At 38.0% G+C, this 24,469-nt stretch overlaps 1 long non-coding RNA gene across 2 annotated transcripts in view; it reads right to left on the reverse strand.

The window, feature by feature from the left end:
• The window catches only part of LOC121019205 (uncharacterized), a 250,875-nt gene that overhangs the window by 88,260 nt on the left and 138,146 nt on the right, over nt 1-24,469 (reverse strand). The gene's annotated exons all lie outside the window — the stretch shown is intronic.

Raw genomic sequence — 24,469 nt, forward strand, 5'->3', positions numbered from 1 at the left:
TACAATATCCATTCATGATAAAAACCTTCAACAAAGCAGGTTTAGAGGGAACATACCTCAACATAATAAATGCCTTACATGAAAAACCCACAGCTAACATCATCCTCAATGGTGAAAAACTGAGAGCATTTCCCTTAAGGTCAGGAACAAGACAAAGATGTCCACTATCACCACTTTTATCCAACATAGTACTGGAAGTCCTAGCCACAACAATCAGACAACAAAAAGAAATAAAAGCCATCCTAGGGCGCCTGGGTGGCTTAGTCAATTAAGCATCCAACTTTGGCTCAAGTTGATCTCACAATTAGGTTTGTGAGTTCGAGCCCCATATCAGGCTCTCTGCTGTTAGCACAGAGCCCATTTCAGATGCTCTGTCCTCCTCTCTTTCCATCCCTCCCCCACTTGCACTATATCTCTCTCAAAAATAAACATTAAAAAAAAGAAATAAAAGAAATAAAAGTCATCCAAATTGGTAAGAAATGAAATCTTCACTGTTTGCTGATGACATGAAACTACATATAGAAAACCCTGAAGACTCTACCAAAAAACTATTAGAATAATTGAATTCCGTAAAGTCACAGGATACAAAATCAATATACAGATAATCCATTGAATTTCTATACACTAATAATGAAGAGCAGAAAGAGAAATTAAGAAAGCAATCCCATTTACAACTGCAGCAAAGATAATAAAATACCTAGGAATAAACTTAACCAAAGAGGTGAAAGATCTTTGCTCTGAAAACTATAAAACACTGATGAAAGAAATTGAAGATGGCACAAATGGAAAGATATTCCATGCTCATGGATTGGAAGAACAAATATTGTTAAAATATCTATACTACCTAAAGAAATCTATAGATTTAATGTAATCCCTATCAAAATCGCAACAGTATTTTGCACACAAGTAGAACAAATAATCCTAAGATTTGTATGTAACCTCATCAGGCCCTGAATAGCCAAAACAATATTGAAAAAGAAAACCAAAGCTGGCAGCATCACAATCCTGGACTTCAAGCTGTATTACAAAGCTGCAATCATCAAGACAGTACGGTACTGGCACAAAAACAGACACTAAGATCAACGGAACAGAATAGAGAACACAGAAATGGACCCACAAACGTATGGCCAACTAATCTTTGACAAAGCAGAAAAGAATATTCAGTAGGATAAAGACAGTTTCTTCAGCAAGTGGTGCTGGGAAAACAGGACAGCAACATGCAGAAAAATGAATGTGGACCACTTTCTTACACCATACACAAAAATAAACTCAAAATGGATGAAAAGACCTGAATGTAAGACAGGAAGCCATCAAAATGCTAGAGGAGAATGCAGGCAAAAACTTCTTACTCCCCAAGTCTCTGGAGGCAAGGGAAACAGAAGCAAGAATGAACTTTTGGGACCTCATCAAAATAAAAAGCTTCTGCACAGAAGAGGAAACAATCAGCAAAACTAAAAGGCAACCAATGGAATGAGAGAAGATATGTGCAAATGACATATCTGATAAAGGGTTAATATCCAAAATATATAAAGAACCATAAAATTCAACACCCAAAAAAACCCCAAATAATCCAATTAATAAATGGGAAGAAGACATGAATAGACATTTTTGCAAATAAGACATCCAGATGGCCAACGGACACATGAAAAGATGTTCAACTCACTGATCATCACGGAAATGCAAATCAAAAGTAAGAGATATTACCTCACACCTGACAGAATGGCTAAAATCAACAACACAAGAAACAAGAGGTGTTGGCGAGGATGTGGAGAAAGTAGAACCCTCTTGCACTGTTGGTGGCAATGCAAACAAGTGCAGCCACTCTAGAAAACAGTATGCAGGTTCCTCAAAAAGTCAAAAATAGAATTACCCTATGATCCATCAATTATGCCAGGAGGTATTTACCCAAAGGATACAAAAACACTAACTCAAAGGGATATATCCACCCTGGTGTTTATAGCAGTATTACGTACAATAGCCAAATTATGGAAACAGCCCAAGTGTTCACGACTGATGAATGGATGAAGAAGAGGTGGTATGTATGTATGTGTGTGTATATACACACATACATATATAATGTAATATATATATATATACACACATATATAATATATTATTACTCAGCTATAAAATAGAATGAAATCTTTCCATTTGCAACAACATGGTTGGATCTAAAGGATATAATGCTAAGTAAAACAAGTCAGTCAGAGAAAGACAAATACCATATGATATCACTCATATGTAGAATTTAAGAAACAAAACAAATGAACAAAGGGGGAAAAAGAGACAGAGGCAAACTAGGAAACAAACTCTTAACTGTAGAGAACAAGCTGATGGTTACCAGAGGGGAGGTGGGTGTGGGGATGGGTTAAATAGTTAATGGGGTTTAAGGAGTGCACTTCTGATGAGCACTGGAAGTGTTGAATCACTATATTCCACACCTGAAACTAATATTACACTGTATGTTAGCTAACTGGAATTTAAATTAAAACTTTAGTAAAAAAAAAAAAGAGGTGACATACACCCATGCACACACAGTAGAATATTATTCAGCCATATAAAAGAATGAAATCTTGGTATTTGGCAAGGACATGGATGAAGCTAGAGAGTATAAGGCTAAGCGAAATAAGTAAGCAAGAGAAATACAAATACATATGACTTCCTTCATATATGTAATTTAAGAAACAAAACAAATGAACAAAGGAAAGAAGGAAAAAAAGAGAGAGAGACAAACTAAAAAACAGAGTCTTAACTATAGGGAACAAACTGATGGTTGTCTGAAAGGAGGTGGATGGGGTATGGGTGAACTAGGTGAAGGGGATTAAAAGCACACATCATGATGAGCACTGAGTAATGTATAGAATTGTTGAATCACTAAATTGTGCACCTGAAACTAACATAACACTGTTTGCTAACTATACTAGAATTAAAATAAACAACTTTTAAAAAAGAAATTAAAAACCCCAAAAGAACAGGCATCTATATAATGTAACATTAATTTCTGACAGAACTCTTTCTAGAAATAAGGTGATAGCTGTTTGTTTTTTTATTTTGTAAGGTAGATTCTCATTAAAGACATGCACAGAAGGAGGATAGCTACTGTGACCAGTATTGTTTAACACTTTGCTGGAAATTTCAGTAAAAACAATAGGCAATGGAAAATAATTAAGTTGGGCAACTATTGGAAATGACACATTATAATTCCCATGTGATATTTGCCTGACAACCAAAGAAAATGAACTAATAAAAGTTTACTTAGGAGAGGCCAAGATGGAAGTTTTTTTTGTTTTTTTTGTTTTGTTTTGTTTTGTTTGCATCTTTCGCCCCTGAAAGGCAGTCAGATCAACACTAAACCACCTTGGACACCTAGAAACTGATTTGAGGATTAACACAAAAGTCTGCACAACCTGAACTATAGAACTCGGCAGGTATGTGGCATAAAGAGGTGAACTAGGGGAGAGAGAAGCTGAGAGGGCAGGGAGCTCTTTTTGCTGGTGGAGAGAGGACGGAGATGGGGGAGAGATTACAGGAAAAGCACCTCTCCTGAAAGCAGCTGGAGAGAAAAAGAGTGGAAATAGCCACACGGACTGAACAAAAAAGGGAGAAAGGAGACAAAAGAGAGTTTAAATTCTGTTAAGACTATAAACAGGGGAGCTCAGAGCCTGAAATTCCACAGTTCGATACCTGGAAGTGCTCTGGTGAGAAGGGGAAATCTCTGGGAGCAAAGAGTGAGGTCCAAGGGGTCCTTGGGCCACATAGGGAGAGGCAGTTCCCCTGCTGGGAGGACATTTGGTAGAAGTGGTTTGGTCCCCCCACAGGTAAAGGTCCCAGTGGATCTCAGAGAATGGCCACATTCACTGGTATTGGAGCAAGGACGTTAAGGGTGAAGCCTGCTGCCAGATGTGTGTTGTGATTTGCCTTAGTCCCTGAAATGCTGCTGCTACATGATGGCACAAACTTTTTCTGGGGCAGGCTGGCAACCAGCTGCAGTCTCTGGGTATGGGCAGCTGCACAGTCTCGTGAATGTTCCAGGGGGTGGGGGGCGGGCTGGCACCTGGCCATTGCTCAGTGAGACCCTCCCCCAGAAGATCAGAATGGGTCAAAGCTGAAGTGAGGGGTTGGGAAACACTGCCCCATCTGAGATAAAACTCAGGAGGGAGGTGCCTCCTGGCAACATGACGGTTTGGTCTTGGACAGTGTAGAAGCAGGGAGTAGACAGAAACTGGAGGCAAAGGAGGGGTGCTTGATTGCCAGTTGCAGAGAGCACAGAGGTCTGAAACTAGAGACTAGGTAGCTGGCTGACACCGTTTTCATCCCTCCCGGTGCTTGCGCATACATGCCTACATGTGGCACAATAATCCATCCCAGTAAGCTATGTAGCACCATCTAGTGGAGAACAGAGCTGTTACACTAAGCACCCCCCCAACTGGGGGGTACTGTGCTCTTGAGGAACACCATGAGTCTCTCTGACTGCTTAGTTTACAGACTATAAAGTGCTTCACAGTTTGACTTCTAGGAGAAACTGGATATAATTTCAATCATATTTAATTTTGTTTGCTGGTCCATCTATTCAATTTTTTTTTTCCTGATTCTTGAATACAGAAAGAGAAAAAAATTATTTTTGTTTTCCATTTTTATTAAAAAGATTTTTCTTTTTTCTACTATATTTTCATTTTTTTATAAATTTTCATATTATATTTTACTTCTATCATTTCATTTTATTCTTTTTTGAATTCATTTTTTCAAATTTTCAGAAGTCTTCCTATTTTTTTTCCTTTTTTTTCTTTTCTTATCTTTCTATTTTTTCTCTAATCTATCAAGTTTCTTTCAACAATCAGACTAAAACACACCTAGGATCTAGAATCCTTTATTTGATTTTTTTGTGTTGTTTTTAATTGTTTAATTTTTATTTTTTAACTTTATTAATTCTTTTTATTCCTTCAAAATGATAAAACAAAGGAATTCTCCCCAAAAGAAAGAACAGGAAAAAATGACAGCCAGGGACTTAATCAACACATATACAAGCAAGATGTCTGAACCAGAATTTAGAGTCATGATAATAAGAATACTAGCTGGGGTTGAAAATAGATCAGAATCCCTTTCTGCAGAGTTAAGGAAGTAAAAGCTAGTCCGGATGAAATGAAAAATGTTGTAACTGAGCTCCAGTCTCAAATGGATGCCATGGCGGCAAGGATAGATGACACAGAGTAGCAAATCAGTGATATAGAGGACAAACTTATGGAGAATAATGAAGCAGAGAAAAAGAGGGAGACTAAGGCAAAAGAGCATGAGATAAGAGAATTCAGTGACTCATTAAAAAGGAATAACATCAGAATCATAGGGGTCTCGGAAGATGAAGAGAGAGAAAAAGGAGTAGAAGTTTTATGTGAGCAAATCACAATAGAAAACTTTCCTAATCTGGGGAAAGACACAGACATCAAAATCCAGGAAGCACAGAGAACTCCCATTAGATGCAATAAAAACCAACCAACAACAAGGCATATCATAGTGAAATTCACAAAATACTCAGTCAAGGAAAGAATCATGAAAGCTGCGAGGGAAAAAAGTCCTTAACCTACAAGGAAAACAGATCAGGGTCACAGCAGACCTATCCACAGAAACTTGGCAGGCCAGAAAGGAGTGGCAGGATATATTCAATGTGCCGAATCAGAAAAATATGCAGCCAAGAATTCTTTATCCAGCAAGGCTTTCATTCAAAATAGAAGAAAAGATAAAAAGTTTCCCAGAAAACAAAACTTAAAAGAGTTAGTGACCACTAAACCAGCCCTGCAAGAAATTTTAAGTGTGACTCTCTGAGGGGAGAAAAGGCGGGGAAAAAAAAGACCAAAAGCAACAAAGACTAGAAAGGACCAGAGAACACCACCAGAAACTCCAACTCTACAGGCAACATAATAGCAATAAATTCATATCTTTCAGTACTCACTCTAAATGTCACTGGACTAACCACTCCAATCAAAGACACAGGGTAACAGAATGGATGAGAAAACAAGTTCCATCTACATGCTGTTTACAAGAGACCTGTTTTAGACCTAAAGCCACTTTCAGATTGAAAGTAAGGAGATGGAGAACCATCTGTCATGCTAATGGTCGCCAAAAGAAAACCAGAGTAGACATACTTATATCAGACTATCTCGATTTTAAAATAAAGACTGTAACAAAGGATGAAGAAGAGCATTATAACATAATTAAAGGGTCTATCCACCAAGAAGATCCAACAATTGTAAACATTTATGCTCCAAACATGTAGGCACCCAAATATATAAATTGATTAATCACAAACATAAAGAAACTCATTGATAATAATACCATAATAGCAGGGGACTTCAACAACCCACTTACAACAATGGACAGATCATCTAAACAGAAAATCAACAAGAAAACATTGGCTTTGAAGAACACGCTGGACCGGATGGACTTAACAGATATATACAGAACATATCATCCTAAAGCAGCAGAATATACATTCTTCTCAAGTGCACATGGAACATTCTCCAGAATAGATCACATACTGGGATACAAATCAGTCCTCAACAAGTACAAAAAGATTGAGATCATACCATGCATATTTTCAGACCACAACGCTATAAAACTCGAAATCAACCACAAGAAAAAACTTGGAAAGATAACAAATACTTGGAGACTGAAGAATATCCTACTAAAAAAATGAATGAGCTAACCAAGAAGATAAAGAGGAAATTAAAAAGTACATGGAAGCCAATGAAAATGATAATACCACAACCCAAAACTTCTGGGATTCAGCAAGGGCAGTCATAAGAGGGAAGTATATAGTGATCCAGGCCTTCCTGAAGAAGGAAGAAAGGTCTCAGATACACAACCTAACCTTACTCCTTGAAGAGCTGGAAAAAGAACAGCAAATAAAACCCAAAACTAGCTGTAGGCATGACATAATAAAGATTAGAGCAGAAATCAATGCTACTGAAACCAAAAAACAGTAGAACAGATCAATGAAACCAGAAGCTGGCTCTTTGAAAGAATTAACAAAACTGATAAACCACTAGCCAGTTTGATCAAAAAGAAAAAGGAAAGGATCCAAACAAAGTCAAGAATGACAGAGGAGAGACCATAACCAACACAGCAGAAATACAACCATTAATAAGAGAATATTATGAGCAATTATATGCCAATAAAGTGGGCAATCTGGAAGAAATGGACAAATTCCTAGAAAAATATACACTACCAAAACTGAAACAGGAAGAAATTGAAAATTTGAACAGATCCATAACCAGTAAAGAAATCGAATCAGTAATCAAAAATCTGCCAAAAAAAAAAAGAGTCCAGGGCCAGATGGCTTTCAAGGGGGATTCTACGAAACATTTAAAGAAGAGTTAACACCTATTATTTTGAAGCTGTTTAAAAAAATAGAAATGGAAGGAAAACTTCCAAACTTTTTTCTATGAAGCCAGCATTACCTTGATTCCAAAACCGGGCAGAAACCACACTAAAAAGGAGAACTAAAGACCAATTTCCCTGATGAACATGGATTAAAAAATCCTCAACAAGATATTAGCCAACTGGATCCAACAATACATTAAAAAAATTATTCACCACAACCAAGTGGGATTTATACCTGGGATGCGGGGCTGGTTCAGTATCTGCAAAACAATTCACGTGATTCATCACATCAATAAAAGAAAGTACAAGAACCATATGATCCTCTCAATAGATGCAGAGAAAGCATTTGACAAAATACAGCATCCTTTCTTGGTAAAAACCCTCAAGAAAGTAGGGATAGAAGGATCATACATCGAGATCATAAAAGCCATATATGAACACTCCAATGCTAATATCATCCTCAATGGGGAAAAACTGAAAGCTTTCCCCCTAAGGTCAGGAACAAGACAGGGATATCCACTTTTGCCACTGTTATTCAACATAGTATTGGAAGTCTTAGCCTCAGCAATCAGACAACACAAAGAAATAAAAGGCATCCAAATCGGCCAGGAGGAGGTCAAACTTACCCTCTTTGCAGATGACATGATACTCTATATGGAAAACCCAAAAGATTCCACCAAGAAACTGCTAGAACTGATTCAAGAATCCAGCAAAGTTGCAGGATATAAAATCAATGCACAGAAATCAGTTGCATTCCTATAAACCACCAACAAAGCAACAGAAAGAGAAATCAAGGAATTGATCCCATTTACAATTGCACCAAAAACCAAATCTTTGGGAAAACCCAAAAGATTCCACCAAAAAAACTGCTAGAAGTGATCCATGAATTCAGCAAAGTGTCAGGATATAAAATCAATGCACAGAAATCAGTTGCATTCCTACACACCAACACTGAAGCAACAGAAAGAAATCAAGGAATTGACCCCATTTACAATTGTATCAAAAACCATAAAAATACCTAGGAATAAATCTAACCAAAGAGGTGAAAAATCTATACACTGAAAACTATAGAAACATTATGAAAGAAATTGAAGAAGACACAAAAAAATGGAAAAAGATTCCATGCTCCTGGATAGGAAGAACAAATATTGTTAAAATGTTGATACTACCCAAAGCAATCTACATATTCAATGAAATCCCTATCAAAATAACACCAGCATCCTTCTCAGAGCTAGAACAAACAATCCTAAAATTTGTATGGAACTAGAAAAGACCCTGAATAGCCAAAGCAATCTTGAAAAAGAAAACCAAAGCAGGAGGCATCACAATCCTGACTTCAAGCTATACCACAATGCTGTAATCATCAAGACAGTATGGTATTGGCACAAGAACAGACACTCACATCAATGGAACAGAATAGAGAACCTCAGAAATGGACCCACAAATGTATGGCCAACTAATCTTTGACAAAGCAGGAAAGAATATCCAATGGAATAAAGACAGTCTCTTCAGCAAGTGGTGCTGGGAAAACTGGACGGAGACATGGCCAGAAGAAATACTTTCTTACACCATACACAAAAATAAACTCAAAATGGATGAAAGCCTTCAATGTAAGACAGGAAGCCATCAAAACCCTCGAGGAGAAAGCAGGCAAAAACCTCTTTGATCTTGGCCCCAGCAACTTCTTACTCAACACGTCTCCAGAGGCAAGGGAAACAAAAGTAAAAATGAATTATTCGGACCTCATCAAAATACAAAGCTTCTACACAGTGAAGGAAACAATCAGCAAAACTAAAAGGCAACCAACAGAATGGGAGAAGATATTTGCAAATAACATATCAGATAAAGGGTTAGTATCCAAGATCTATAAAGAACTTATCAAACTGAACTCCCAAAAAACAAATAATCCAGTGAAGAAATGGGCAAAAGACATGAATAGACACTTCTCCAAAGAAGACATCCAGATGGCCAACCGACACTTGAAAAAATGCTCAACCTCACTCATCATCAGGGAAATACAAATCAAAACCACAATGAGATACTACCTCACACTTGTCAGAATGGCTAACATTAATAATTCAGTCAACACCAGATGTTGGTGAGGGTGCGGACAAAGAGGATCTCTTTTGCATTGTTGGTGGCAATGCAAACTGGTGCAGCCACTCTGGAAAACAGTATGGAGTTTCCTCAAAAATTAAAAATAGAACTACCCTATGACTCAGCAATTGCACTACTAGGCATTTATCCAAGGGATACATGTGTGCTGTTTCGAAGGGGCACATGCATCCCAATATTTATAGCCGCACTATTGACAATAGCCAAATATGGAAAGAGCTCAAATGTCCACTAACAGATGAATGGATAAAGAAGATGTGGTGTGTATATATATATATATATATATATACAATGGAGTATTAGTTGGCAATCAGAAACAATGAAATCTTGCCATTTGCAACTATGTGGATGGAACTAGAGGGTACTATGCTAAGTGAAATTAGTCAGAGAAAGACAAATATATGACTTCATTCATATGAGGACTTTAAGATACAATACAGATGAACATAAGGGAAGAGAAGCAAAAATAATATTAAAACAGGGAGGGGGACAAAACATAAAAGGCTTAAATATAGAGAACAAACAGAGGGTTGCTGGAGGGGTTGTGTGAGGGGGGATGGGGTAAATAGGTAAGGAACATTAAGGATTCTACTCCTGAAATCATTGTTGCTCTATATGCTAACAAAGTTGGATATAAATTAAAAACTAAATAAATTTAAGAAAAAGTTTACTTAGATGATCAGTAAAAAAATGTATACAACATCCAAGATTTTGTACATATTCAACAATGCACAACACAGATTTATAAAAAGAGCCCATTGACAATTGCAATTAGAATATATAGGATTAATCTTAATAAATATAGAAATGTTCAGGACTTACTAAAATAAAGGGGGGAAAATCCTGAAAATTAATTCAGAAGAAAGATATCATGTTTCTGGATAAAGAATACTCAATATCATAAATGTCTCCAAATAAATTGATACATTTGGTGAAATTAGTACCAAGGAGGATAGTACATGTACTGACCTTTTCAAGTTCATGTGGTAAATAAACAATAAGAGCTAACAAAATTTGAAACAAAATTTCAAAACTAATTCTGGCATAAAAAATCCATAATATGAGATATTAAAATAGATAAGTTTCTAATAATTAAGAGTAGAGGCTTTGACTTGCAGCAATGGTGGAAGAGCCCTGCTGTGACCATTCCTGTCAAGAAAACAAGAAAAACCAGATAAAATACCAAAATGTCCATTTAAAGGCATAGGCAAGCCACCAAGGCAGAGAAGATAATAGAACGATATCTAACGTGTTGGAAAAAAAGTAACTAGAATTCTATACTGGAGAAAATAATTAACAGTGTTGACTACAAGAACTGAAGTTAGCAGGTCTTTGCATACAGTTGACTAGAAGCCTGAGACCATTTCTTTTTTTCTAATGTTTATTTACTTTTGAGAGAGAGAGAGACAGACAGACAGAGTGTGAGCAGGGGAGGGGCAGAGAGAGAGGGAGATGCAGAATCTGAAGCCGGCTCCACATTCTGAGCTGTAAGCACAGAGCCCGATGCGTGGCTTGAACCCACAAACAGTGAGGTCATGACCTGAGCCGAGGTCTGACACTTAACTGACTGAGCCACCCAGGAGCCCTGGAGCCTGAGACCTTTTAATCGACTTGAAGGCTCCCCTGACTATGATCCCTAGGGCCTTGGGATTAAACCTCTTTCAAGACTCATCCTTAGGGTGGGGTAAAGAGGGAGATGGGTAGGAGAAGCCTGAATATCTCTTCATCTTCTCATAGAGGCCAACATTTATCCTGTTTCTGTACTTTCTCTAGTTGATTCCAAATACTTTACATTGAAGACTGTAGTCCCTAGGTTGTGGCCATGTCCCTATGTTGGGATATCAACAGAGAATCAAAAAAATCCTCCTGGCTCATGTGTCTGTTTCCTTAGTTCTTGTCCCTGCTTCTTTACATCTCCTGGGGTGAATAACATGAGTGCTTCAGTAACTCAAAGTCTGTGGAATCACCTCTCCCCCACATTTGAAAAAAGTCATTAGAGGGGATCACTTACCTTTATTCAACTTCTGACACTAGGTATTCATTCAGTATTCTTTCTGTCTTGAATGAGGGTCAGTGACCTTGACCAGCCAAGGTTACAGATCAGGTGATACATGTGCACCAAATGACATTACGGCCCTAATTATACAGTGCCAGGACTATGAAATGCCCTGCATGGCTGCTTTTCTTAAAAGTGGCCTCCAGGTCTCTTCTCTGGTCCTTTCTCCATGCCTCATACTAAGGACGATTCAAGAATAAGGCTGCTCCCCCCCCCCCCCCCAGTCCACCTCAACGGAAGAAGACTTTCCCCACAAAGAGAATCAGCTGAAAAGTCCTGCACATTTCAAAGCTCTCTTTTTAATTTGACTTCTTCAAAAAAGCTAACGTCTGGGAAAAAACACGTTGGCTTGAAATGACAGTGCTTCTGGCATCTTCTGGCTGCATGAACATATGCATTTACCCTTTGAATGCTAATTTTAGGAATATATCCCAAATACATAATTGCAAAAATATAAAAACATACATGCATAAGTCTATTCTTTACAGTTTTTCTTTCTTTATTTACTTACTTATTTATGAAAGAGAGAGCACAAGTAGGGGAGAGGCAGAGAGAAAGAATCTTATGCAGGCTCTACCCTCAGTGCAGAGCCCAATGTGTGGCTAGATTCCATGACCCTGGGATCATGACCTGAGCTGAAATCAAGAGTTGGAGCCACGCAGGTGCCCCTACAGCATTTTTTAAAAACTAAAAGACTGGAAATAACACAAATGTCTTGAGAGGAAATTAACATGGGGAAATTGTTACAAAGGTATTAGAATTGCTAAAAGGGCAAATGGGATGGTAGGAGACCAAGAGATAAGCAACAGCAAGCAACTACTACTAATGGGTCCACCATTAGTAGTGTGTCCACCACTAATGGGACAAAGAGGAAAGATGACCTTATCAGCTGGGGCTTTCCAGTGGGGCTACCCTGGCTGAACCTGATTGAAGCCAGTTATCAAGAAAGCCTGGGTTTGCAGAGGTCAGCCAGAGAAAAGCAGGAGGAAGGCAGAGAATGTAACTCAGTCAGATGGTTTCTGTTGGAGGCTCCCTGTGACTCCCCATCCCCGAATATGATTTACACTTTCCTTTTCTTTGTAGATCTCATAATTTTTTATTGAAAACCAGATATTTTGTAATTGTATTATAATATCATAAGACATTTTATAATATATGCTAGCAGCTCTGAGTCATGATTTTTATCTCCTGATGCTTGGTTGTTATTTTTGTTTTGTTTTGTTTTTTGCTTTGCTTAGTAACTTGCCTGGGCTATACTCTCAAAATGACTGTGTATATCTGCTCCTTTAAAACAGTATTATTATTGTTGCTTCTATTTTTAAGCCTGACTTGCTAAGGGTTACTCCTCTTCCCATGTAGCTTAGTGGTCAGCAGTGACTGGACAGAGGCTGTACTCCAACCTCTTGAGCCAGTGAAGTTTCTGTTCTCTGTTGATGGATCTGTCAATGGGGAAGGCACCACATTCAAAGTTCAAGATGCTTAAATTCTTCTCTCGATTTTTTTTTCTTCTGGCCTCTTTCTCATCACTTCTGTGGAGGTGTGGACTCTGTGTTGTCCAGGAGTATGTGGAGGGCTTGAGTCCTCTCTGGTGAGTGTAGATGTGTGCAGTCTCAGCTGATATGCTTGTCCCGAGCACAACCTCCAGCTAGCTGAGACACTGGCCCTCTCCACTGGTCCACTGATCGAAATTGTCATTTCCACAGACAATATTGCCTGGGCATGACCCATCTCTCCCCATCAAGTGTACCCATATGCCACAGCAGCCAAACCACTAGTTGTCACAAGCTGTCATAGGATATGTGTCAACCACACCGGGTGGAGGATGGGAGCAGTGCCACTAATGAATTCCACAGACTCCCACAAGTCTTAAAAACTCTGAAGCTTTTCAAACATAAATGCTTCTCAAATTATGGTATGCCTTTTGTAGACTTTCAGAGAATAGAAATAGTTGTTTTTGTCATTTTTTTTGTTCCAATTTTATAGTTGCTTTTTGAGGAGGGGTTTGCTGATCTCCTAACCTAGTTATACTTTGAAGTTCTGCTTCATTCATTCAATAAATATGTGACATTTTCTTATGAAAGGCATTTTTTCCGGGCACTGAGGATATCTACGTAAATGATACAGATCTAGTTCCTGTCTTTTAGAGCTTATATTTTAGCAGGGGAGATAACAAGTGACTATATAATGTATTGTTTAGTGACAAATGTAGTTAATGCTACAAAGGAAAAGCACTTGTACCTTTGTTTTTTGTATCATGTCTCAATGAATCAGTCATAACTTCTACAAAACCTTTCTTAGTAATGGTGATGATGTGTATCATTCTTTCAGTCCTGATTTCAATAGATATGCCTTTGATGTGTAGCCACTAAGATTTTTTTGGAAATCGTGTTGAAGAATTACATATTTATTCCTAGTTTTCTAATATGTTTTCCCCCTCAAAAGTGTATGCTAAAAGTTTACATATGCTTTTCAGCATCTCCTGAAAATTTCATACACATTTCCATATTAGACCTATTTGCATCATGCTTTATGTTTCAAGATATCCTAATAGCAAAGTATCTTGCATAATTAAAGTAAAATATACTAGATGGAGGTAGGCAATCATGTTAAACTTACTTGGATTTAAATTGCTGCTACTTTATTTAGTGTTTTATTGAAAGTGAGACTGGGTTATTATTTTGGTTCCAACATTTTTTAGTTTTTGATTATTTTATATTTTTCTATGCTCTGCAGTTGTTAATATAAGATGTTTTTTGAAAGTGCGGAACAATTTAAACCAATGGGAGAAGGAAAAACTAGGCAATTTTCACACACTGTATCAGTGAGGGCAGGAATAGGACCTAGACTCTGGACTCACAAAACAAATCATTTTATTAATATATCTTGAAAGGACATTTTTTACTTTAAAAATAAATAGTCTTTATCTTCCCCACCCCACCCTCCAAAAGAAAGGACTTTAAAGATCATCTAGTTGAAATTACTGCATTCTCACCCTTAAACAACCCTATGTTCTTAGAAGTTAATCTGGGTGGCTTTTTGCTCAGTGACTTTGAATAGAGTTCTAAGTCATAATAATGACAACTCCTTAGGAAGGGAGAAATAGAGAAGTCCCACTAGGAAGAAAGTTGGGACTCCCATGACACCAGTAAATATCTTTAATATAGCATTTACCACACTGAATTAAAATTATTTATTTACACGTAGATAATTCCCACTAGCCTGCAAAACCCTTAAGAACAATGATGATTTTTTTTTTTTGGATTGTTAAATAATCTTTTTTTAAAAAATTTATTTATGTTTTAATTTATATCCATGTTAGTTAGCATATAGTGCAACAATGATTTCAGGAGTAGATTCCTTAATGACCCTTACCCATTTAGCCCATCCCCCCCACCCCTCTAGCAACCCTCTGTTTGTTCTCTATATTTAAGTCTTTTATGTTTTGTCCCCCTCCCTGTTTTAATATTATTTTTGCTTCCCTTCCCTTATGTTCATCTATTTTGTATCTTAAAGTCCTCACATGAGTGAAGTCATATGATATTTGTCTTTCTCTGACTAACTTCGCTTAGCATAATACCCTCTAGTTCCATCCACATAGTTGCAAATGGCAGATTTTTTTCTTTTTAACCAAGTCTCTTTCTGTATATCCTAGTGTAGCTTCCAGTATGTATAGTTCTCTGTACATTTTTATTATATGAAGAAATGAATGGGGCCATAGAGGGCACATCTCAATCTAAAAGACAATTCTTACTGTTCTAATGTCCCAATTAGAGACCCAAATAAGTGGAGCACTTGGGTGGCTCAGTCAGTTAAGCATCCAACTTCAGCTCAGGTCACGATCTCTCAGTTCACGAATTCAAGCCCCACGTAGGGCCCTGTACTGACAGCTCAGAGCTCAGAACCCGGAGCCTGCTTTCTGATTCTGTGTCTCCCTCTCTCTCTCTGCCCCTCCCTGGCTTGTGCTCTGTCTCTCTCTCTCTCTCTCTCTCAAAAATAAATTAAAACATTAAAAAAAAATTTTTTTAAAGAGACCCAAATAAGAGATTTTATAGGGGCATAGAGATGGTTTAAACCATAAAGATGGTTTAAAGAAAAAGACCTGCAAAGGTCAAGGACTTTCAGTGGATAAGCATCTATTAAAATGTACCCAATGCTTCTGCTAAGATTTCTTACCAAGGATAAAGGCAGCCAGTTTTCATGCAGACGTTGTTTGACTCACAGAGACCTGTACAAACTATGTGTTCCATGAGAGTCCACATTTAGCTCCATGAGTTCAAGTGAGCTGGATCTCTGAATTTTCTGGAACTCTGTCTTCCTAGCTATAACATATGAGGGTGAGTAGGGCTTTTTGAGTGTTTGTTTTACACTGCACATCTTATGATCCCAAAATGAATGAAAAACGAGCATATATATATATATTTTGTTTGTTTGTTTGTTTTTAATGAAAAATCAGATCATGGGACACCTGGGTGGTTCAGTCTATTAAGCACACTTATTATGTCTATAAGAGCACAAGATTATGACTCTTTTTTTTTTTTTTTTTTTTTTACGTTTATTTATTTTTTTGGGACAGAGAGAGACAGAGCATGAACGGGGGAGGGGCAGAGAGAGAGGGAGACACAGAATCAGAAACAGGGTCCAGGCTCTGAGCCATCAGCCCAGAGCCCGACGCGGGGCTCGCGAGATCGTGACCTGGCTGAAGTCGGACGCTCAACCGACTGTGCCACCCAGGCGCCCCGCTTATGACTCTTGATGTCAGGTCATAATCTTGAGGTTCATGAGATTGAGCCCTGCCTCCACATTGCCTGCTTGAGATTCTCTCTCTCTCTGCCCCTCCCCTGTTCACTCTCCCCCCTCTCTCTCAAAAAAGACAAATAAACATTAAAAATCAATAAGATAAAAAATAAAATTATATGTTTTTACAGTAATAAAAGTGAACTGGAGATTGCCAAGCCACTTACCAGTTTTAAGCATCCCCATAAGCAGGAAATTTCTATTAAAGGCAACAAAAACTCAATTGAGTCCCAAAATGTCAACACTTTGTTCCTGTCAGGAGGAAGAATTATTGTTTGCTCTTCCTACTGTCAGACAGTTATCAAGTCAAATAAGTTAAATAGGTTTGTCTTCCTAATATTTGAGACATGGATCTGGCTTTCTTATCTTGCTCTGGGAGTGTTTGATTTGGTGTTTACCAAAGGGGGTGGGGGAGAGAAAGAGTAAAGAAAGAAAGAGCGAGAGTGTGGGCACGCGCTTGAGAAAGAGAAACAGAGAGAGAGAGAGAACTGGCAAATTGCAGCCACTTTTCTTCCACAGCCATAGGCTGTGATGTCAAGAAGTAAATGATAGAAGATGTGAGGTCTGCTAATCTATAACCTCATGCTTTGCAATTGCCCTGAGGCCCCCATGCACTCTTACAGCTTCTTAAACAACAAGTAGATTGACAAAAAATTTAAGTGCATCTTACACTGGTTACACCACAGACTCACACACAATAGTCCTAAACAGAAGACTTCACAGAAAATTCTGACACTTTGTTTTTTTGCCAAAGAACAGTGGCTCCTTCAAAAATGCTGACCTTTGGATGAAGGACATTCTCTTTAGTACTTCTCAATTGGAAGGAGGAAATCCGTGCCTTTGTTTACACACCCTCCCACCCAACAGCCCTTCAGGAGGGACGGTATTCTGCAAACACAAGTACTGCTAGGGGGTAGGGTGGGGAAGAGGGAAAAAAGTAGAAGAGGAGGAGTCAGGGAAGAGAATTGAAGTAGTGAGACCAGAAGAGCCTGAAGAATGGAAAGCACTGGGTGATGGGAGGACTTTCACGAAGGGAAAGAGGAGGTGAGAAGGTCCCAATGAGAAATCCTGCCTACCCCATATCTTTGCCTACTGTAGAAAGTTGGGGATTTGCACAAAGTGTGTGTTCTCATGGGAATCCAGAGCTTACTGCTTTGAGCATTTCATGGTGCCAAGTGCAGGACGTTGACTAATGCAGGCAAAGTTCTTTAATTCTTCTAAGGAATGGCATATACAGGAATTTTTTTATTACACAGATCAATCATTAGAAACAGCCTAGATGATATTATTCATGCAGTTAACTGAAATAAGTATGGTAATAGTTGCAGGAAACAAGCAAGAATTACCCTCATAAACTTGGAGATTAAATTAAATCTTTTTGTTAAACTCATTTGTTGAAAAAATTATCGATTCTCCCAGTAATAATGTGATTCTGTGAATTGAATTTTATGTTATTTAGGGACTTCAGAGTAAAATTATACCAAGGCTTATTTCTCTTGGATGAGGGGCTGTGGAATCTCATTTAGGATGTAGAATATTATACTTGCGTGAATTACTCAGGGCTTCTGATATGAGATTTTTAAGACAAACAAATAGATCTTTTGCTTTTAAAAATTCAGGGACTATGTGGCTCCCTGACGAGATCACTTTCTTTTCAACCTCAACCAGCTTTATTTCTTGGCTCTTCCCCTAGCTTTCCCCCTTGTGCTACAAGTATTTCTAAGGGAGATTGCGTCATGTGCTTTCAGATTCTGCCAAGAAACAGTGCTCCATTGCTCACAGATGCATTGATATTGTACAGATAGTTCTTACAACGGAAAATAGCTGAGGGAAGAGGACAATGCTGAGTTCTTACTAACAGTGTATCTGTGAATCTTGACTCTGTAGCTGGATTGGTCTTATAAGCAGAGAGAAAAAGCAGCCAAATTAATGTCTGAAATTCTTTTCTTAAAAAAAAAAAAATGGATAGGGGCACCTAGGTGGCTCAGTTGGTTAAGCACTTGCCTTCCGGCTCAGGCCATGGTCTCACAGTTTGTGAGTTCCAGCCCCTTGTGGGTCTTTGTGCTGACAGATCAGAGGCTGGAGCCTACTTCAGATTCTGTGTCTCCCTCTCTCTCTGCCTCTCCCCCACTCATTCTCTCTCTCTCTCTCTCAAAAATAAATAATAAATTTTTAAAAAATGGGTAAAGTCTCTCATAAGTAAAGACTGTCTTAGTCTAGATTTCCCCAATATGTCAAGCCTAATACGAGATCTTGTCTGTTGATAGTTTATTTGGGGAAATGATCCCAAGGATAGAAGTAAAGGACAAGGAAGAAAGGAAAAATAATCCATTGGTGTGTTATCAAACTTTCATCACTACAGGCAGCTAAGGCTTTCTGCATTTGGGGACATCCGAAGAACCATTTATAATTTCACCTTAGAATTATTCACTCCAGGGATGAAAGAGGGGGATATTTATCAAGCAACTTTTATTGCCATTGGCCAATGCCCACTGAAGTATTAACTCCTGCTCATTTCTAGGCTTGTCCATAGATTGGAATGCCTGAGCAAGTATCCACAAGCATCCAGGAAGTAGTGTTGAAATTTTCACTTTATTCACGCAATGCTCTCCTGACCTCGTTGGGCATTTTTGTGACCATTATTTTGAACTATTAGGTAAATCATTCATTTCCATTTCACTAAGGTCTGCTTCTGGAATTTTACCATGTTCTTTTGTTTGGAACATATCTTTATGCTTTTTCCTTGACTCTCTGTGTGGTTTCTGTGCAGTTGATAGAACAGCCCCTTTCCCACTCTTGGCAGTGTGATCTCATGTGAGAGATGAACCTTGTTGATCAGCCTGGCTTGAGCTATCCTAGTTGTCTCTCAAACCTCTGTGGTTGTCCAAGTCTCCTTTGTTGTTCTTAGTAGCTCCCAGTAGCATTCCAAGAACCATCAGTGTTCCAAAGAGGAAGTTTGCAGTTAGTACCTATTAGATTACAAGTTGGAGTTTCAGGAAGCCACTGGGATAGTATGTAGTTAACCACCTTCTAGGGAGAAACTGAGAGATGGGCATCTTTGCTTGCTACATCTGTGCTGGGGCCAGGTGGACAGCTGCAGAGGGGTGCTCCTGAACCTGCTAAATACTGCTTCTTTGTTTGCTATAGTACTGTGGGACTTGTGAGTGCAAGCCCTATAGGCTCTTACAGACAGGTGATCTGCAGGCCCATCCCTGCAAAAGCTGGGGTGCGAGATGTGTGTACAAGCTCTTTCCAGGGAGATATTGGACTTGGTTTTATTATTGGAGCAGGCTGGAGGGAGAAAACAGTAGAGGTGTTCACCAGCTTCTTCGGTCTCTGGGGAAGATTGCAGCCAGCCCCTAGATACATGCTAAATTAGAAGTCTGGCATTCAGACAGCAGCTTTTTTTTTTTTTTTTTTTTTTTTTTTTTACTGAGATATAATTGACATAAAACATTGTATTAGTTTCAGGCATAGAGAATAATGATTTAGTATGTTTATATTGCCAAATGATCACCACAATAAGTTTAGTTAACATCTATTGGCACACACAGTTACACATTTTTTTTTCTTGGATGAGAACTTTTAAGATCTATTCTCTTAGCAACTTTCAAATATACAATACAATATTATGAACTATAGTCATCGTGTTGTACATTACAAGCACCAATATGTTCTCTCTATCTATGAGTTTGGTTTTTTCTTTTTTTCTTTTTTTTTTTTTTAGATTCCACATATAAGTGAGACCATATGCTATTTTATCTTTCTCTGTCTGACTTATTTCACTAAGCATTACACCATCAGGTTCCATCTAGGTTGTCACATAAGGCAAGATTTTCTTTTTTTTTTTATGGCTGAGTAATGACATATAATAGAGATAGATTATATTATATATAGATATACAAGATTACATATATATCTATCTCACATTTTCTTTAAGTTTATTCATTTATTTTGAGAGAAAGAGAGTACAAATGCATGAGTTGGGGAGAGGCAGAAAGAGAGGGAGAGAGAGAATCCCAAGCAGGCTTCATGCTATCAGTGTAGAGCTCGATGTGGGGCTCTATCTCATGAGCTGTGAGATCATGACCTGAGCCAAATTCAAGAGTTGGGTGCTTAACTGACTGAGCCACCCAGGTGCCCCTCTCAATTTTTTTTTATTCTTTCATTCATAGATGTACACTTAGGTTGCTTCTATCTCTTGGCTATTGTACATAAAGAACAGCTTTTAAAGTGTGTAGACAAACCTCTTTCAGGGAAAGACTGGGAAAGGGGCAATTTTGCTCATTCCCTCTGTGCTGACCCCTGGGGACATAGTTGCTGTGAGAGTTTGTGCATCTGTTAGGAATTGCTTTTTTGTTTACTATAGTCCTGTGGCTCTTATGGACACAAGCTCCATTGGCTAGGTGTTTTGGGATCCCACTCCTCGGTGTCTTAAAAGTTGGGGCACTAGGTGTGAAATCTAAACCCTTTGCTTCTCAGGGAGCAGCTAGGAATTGGGGATTATCTCCTGATTGTATGGCACTTTGTTGGGATGGGGTTGATGGCAAGAGTGTGTCTCAGCCTTTCTTACACAATTCAGTGTGGGCATGTTCCATTCATCTGATGTGTAGAAGTCACTCAGCTCTTTTCTAGATCTCTTTCAGAGGTGATTTCTCCATGTATGGCTGTACATTTGGTGCCTGTGCCAGAAGAAGAGAACTCATGAACCTCCTGTGGTAGTACCTTCTGCCTACTTTACTCTTAAAATTGAATGGAGAGCCAATGATTGCCAATTTTTTTAGAAAATCCTTAAATTATCTATATTTTATTTTTCTCTTTTTATTGAAAAAGGCCATGATGAAAGCAACACTTCTGCTGTGAGTCATCTTTTGTCTTATAATGTCCCCCTCAAAACATTTGAGTGAGTTTATAGTGCTCTGGTGGAAAGCTTTCATCTTCAGTCCCTTAAAAATATTTGTATTCCTTCTACCAACCAATCCTCCTCTCCCTCAAATCTCCCAAATTAAAGGGTTTTTTTTTTTCATTTTTACATTCATAGAGTCTTGAAAAAATTGCTTCTTGGTTTATGACAGATCCAACTCTTGCTGTTTGTGGCTTGGCTTCAGCTTAGTTCTTTATCAGGTATTTTTTTGGGTTGATATTTTTTATTTCTCTCACAGTGTATTCCATTGTGTCAGCTTACTGTGATATACATATACATATACATATAAACTGGTTTTTTTTCCTGAGAAGAAAATAACAAGTATTTTGAAGTTTAAGATAAATAAAATCTCTAACCTATTTTTATAGCTGGCTGTATTTTGCTCATTTTATTTCATAGGTCCTATAGTTAGTTATGATGTCTTATCAACTGACACCTTCTATTAAGGTCAGGAAGACTTGAAAATTTCATGTCACTAGTTTACTTTTGGATGCAATACAATAGCCCAGAAAGTGGGGTTCTTTGATAAATAAAATGGTTATATAATTTTTAAAAGTTCAGTGACGGAAATAAATTTGTACCTATTCTAGGCTTTAAGAGAAAAAGAAACCTTCCACAAACTTCAAAACATTCTCCTCACTTACTTTATATATATTTTTTTGTTCCAAATAGGTAGAATGTTCACCTAAACAGAACTCTTTTTAATGTACATTTAAATGTAGTTAGAAGTTTCAGTTTTCTTATTAACTTAATGAGAAATAATAATAATAAATTAATAATAATAAATTAATTCTGTTTTCTAACAGAAGACAGTGTGTGAAAGAGGATGTGGTGGGGGGCAGAGCACCACCATGGGAAGGACTTTCCTGCACCAAGAGATAAGGAAAGAAGAGCCCTCATACATTGAAAGCATGTTTCCATCAGAGTAATGAACCTTATAACCACTCTTGTGTGAGTCTCTCAAAATATAAATCTTTCTTTATGATGAAAGGGCAGGTAGTAATGAATTGTTGGTACAGAAAAGAGATGAAGAAGCAAAAAGGCAGCCCCTTAAATGGTATGCAGTTATGCAAATCTAACTTCTAAAATATGAAAGGGTTTTCTCCATACTTTGAAAGTGACTAAAATGAATGGGTGAGAGTCAGGGAGATTTTGTACACTGCTGCTTAACTCTTTGCCTGTAGAATCCTTTTCAAAGGCTGCCTATAGCATAAAAGGCTGAGCCATCTTTTATAGGTGCCACACTATTGTGAATTCAGGCTGACATCCCAGATGGCAAGAGTAAAAAGGCAGATGTGTTTTGCGAAGACCTAAGTGGAATAAAATGCCAGGTTCAAAAGAGAAACCTCACGTGGTGGAAGTGGGTGATAAATATGCAGGGAATACAACTAGAACCTTTAGTAACCTTGACAATACTCAGAACTCTCCTGTAATATAGAATGCCTTTAGGATTCTAGATTAATTTGAAAAGACAAAGCTTGATCATAGTAATTTAGTAAATATATTGCTACAGCAAGGACAAGAGACTCCAGAGGAATGGGTAATGAAAGATCTTAAGTTCATCTCAATGTATTTCATTTTGACCTAGGTTTACATAGACACAGGATCTCAAAGACATACTTTAGCTTTTCTGGAGCCAAGATGATCATCTTCTTTGCAGATCCCAATGTGTTTAACTTTTTCAAAAGATGAAATGTGATATGAGTGCTCATAGGAGCCAAAGTACACAAGTAAGAGAGATGTGGTAATGAACAGGGGTATTCTAAAACAATTCTCTAGAAAAATTGCAAGACATAAAAGGAAAATCTACATGCAGATGAACACTCCAATTAGTTTGCCTTAAGACGGTGTTAAAATCCTTGGAACTAAATAGAAGATGGATGGGTAGAATCCTCATAGTTTTTTGTTTGTTTATATAGTTTACTACATTTTCTTTTTTTTAAATTTTTTTAAAAAATTTTTTAACGTTTATTTATTTTTGAAACAGAGAGAGACAGAGCATGAATGGGGGAGGGTCAGAGAGAGAGGGAGACACAGAATCTGAAACAGGCTCCAGGCTCTGAGCTGTCAGCACAGAGCCTGATGCAGGGCTCGAACTCAGACTGCAAGATCATGACCTGAGCCGAAGTCGGATGTTTAACCGACTGAGCCACGCAGGCACCCCACTACATTTTATTTTAATAATAATCCTCTATAGCTGCATTATATGTAAACAGTAAGATTTGGAAAACTCAAGGCAGGACAAGTAGCCAATGAAAAATAACTTGAATCAAGACAAAGGGAGATTTTAAGAAAGGAAGAAGAAAGGTAGTTTGTTAGATATACATACTCAAGAGAAAGGGTCCTGACCCAAATGAGAAGACTGAAGAGTATGTCTTAGCCTAGTAAAAAGAGAAAGAGCCTATGTTTCAAATGAGAGACAGAAACAGAGAGAGACAGACACAGCAAGATTCATGACAGATAGAAGCTTTTTGCCTGTCCAGTACAGTAAAATTGTGCTGTCAGATGTGACAATAGGAAGCTTCTAACAAACTGATATGTGATGCCTTAATGATAGTTGTATGTAAAGCTTGAATGGGCCACACAGCTTCTCCTTGCTTAGAAATTTCTTTCATCTATTCTGAGGCAATTTCTCCTGCCTTCAGAGACACTGCTTAGTAGGTGATAGACAATCCTTTTGCACAGATCTTAATAATAAAATGTAACAGAGCCTCACCTACTTGGGGATATCATCCTTCCTTAGGTCCTATACAGTATTTAGTTGTTGCTTTGTATGAAATTATGGAAATACAGCTATCTTTACAATAATGAGTATTTGCTGTACTAATATCAAATTTATGTCCTGTTATACTGTTTCCATACCTTTCTCTGTACTTAATAACATTTTGCTTCAGTGCCAAGTTGAAGTACATTCTTCAAAAAAATTTTTTAATGTTTATTTTTGAGACAGAGAGACACAGAGCATGAATGAGGGAGGGAGGGGCAGAGAGAGAGGAAGACACAGAATCCAAAGCAGGCTCCAGGCTCTGAACTGTCAGCACAAAGCCTGACTCAGGGCTCAAATCTACAAACCATGAGATCTTGACCCAAGTCAAAGTCAGACGCTTAATCAACTGAGTCACCTAGGGAAACCCAAGTGTATTATTTTTGAAGACATTTTACATGTCCATTAAATTCAATACATAGAGCCCCAACAATGCATATAA

This window comes from Herpailurus yagouaroundi, unplaced genomic scaffold (genome assembly GCF_014898765.1).
Source record: "Herpailurus yagouaroundi ecotype Mexico unplaced genomic scaffold, PumYag 221, whole genome shotgun sequence".
Lineage (NCBI taxonomy): Eukaryota > Metazoa > Chordata > Mammalia > Carnivora > Felidae > Herpailurus > Herpailurus yagouaroundi.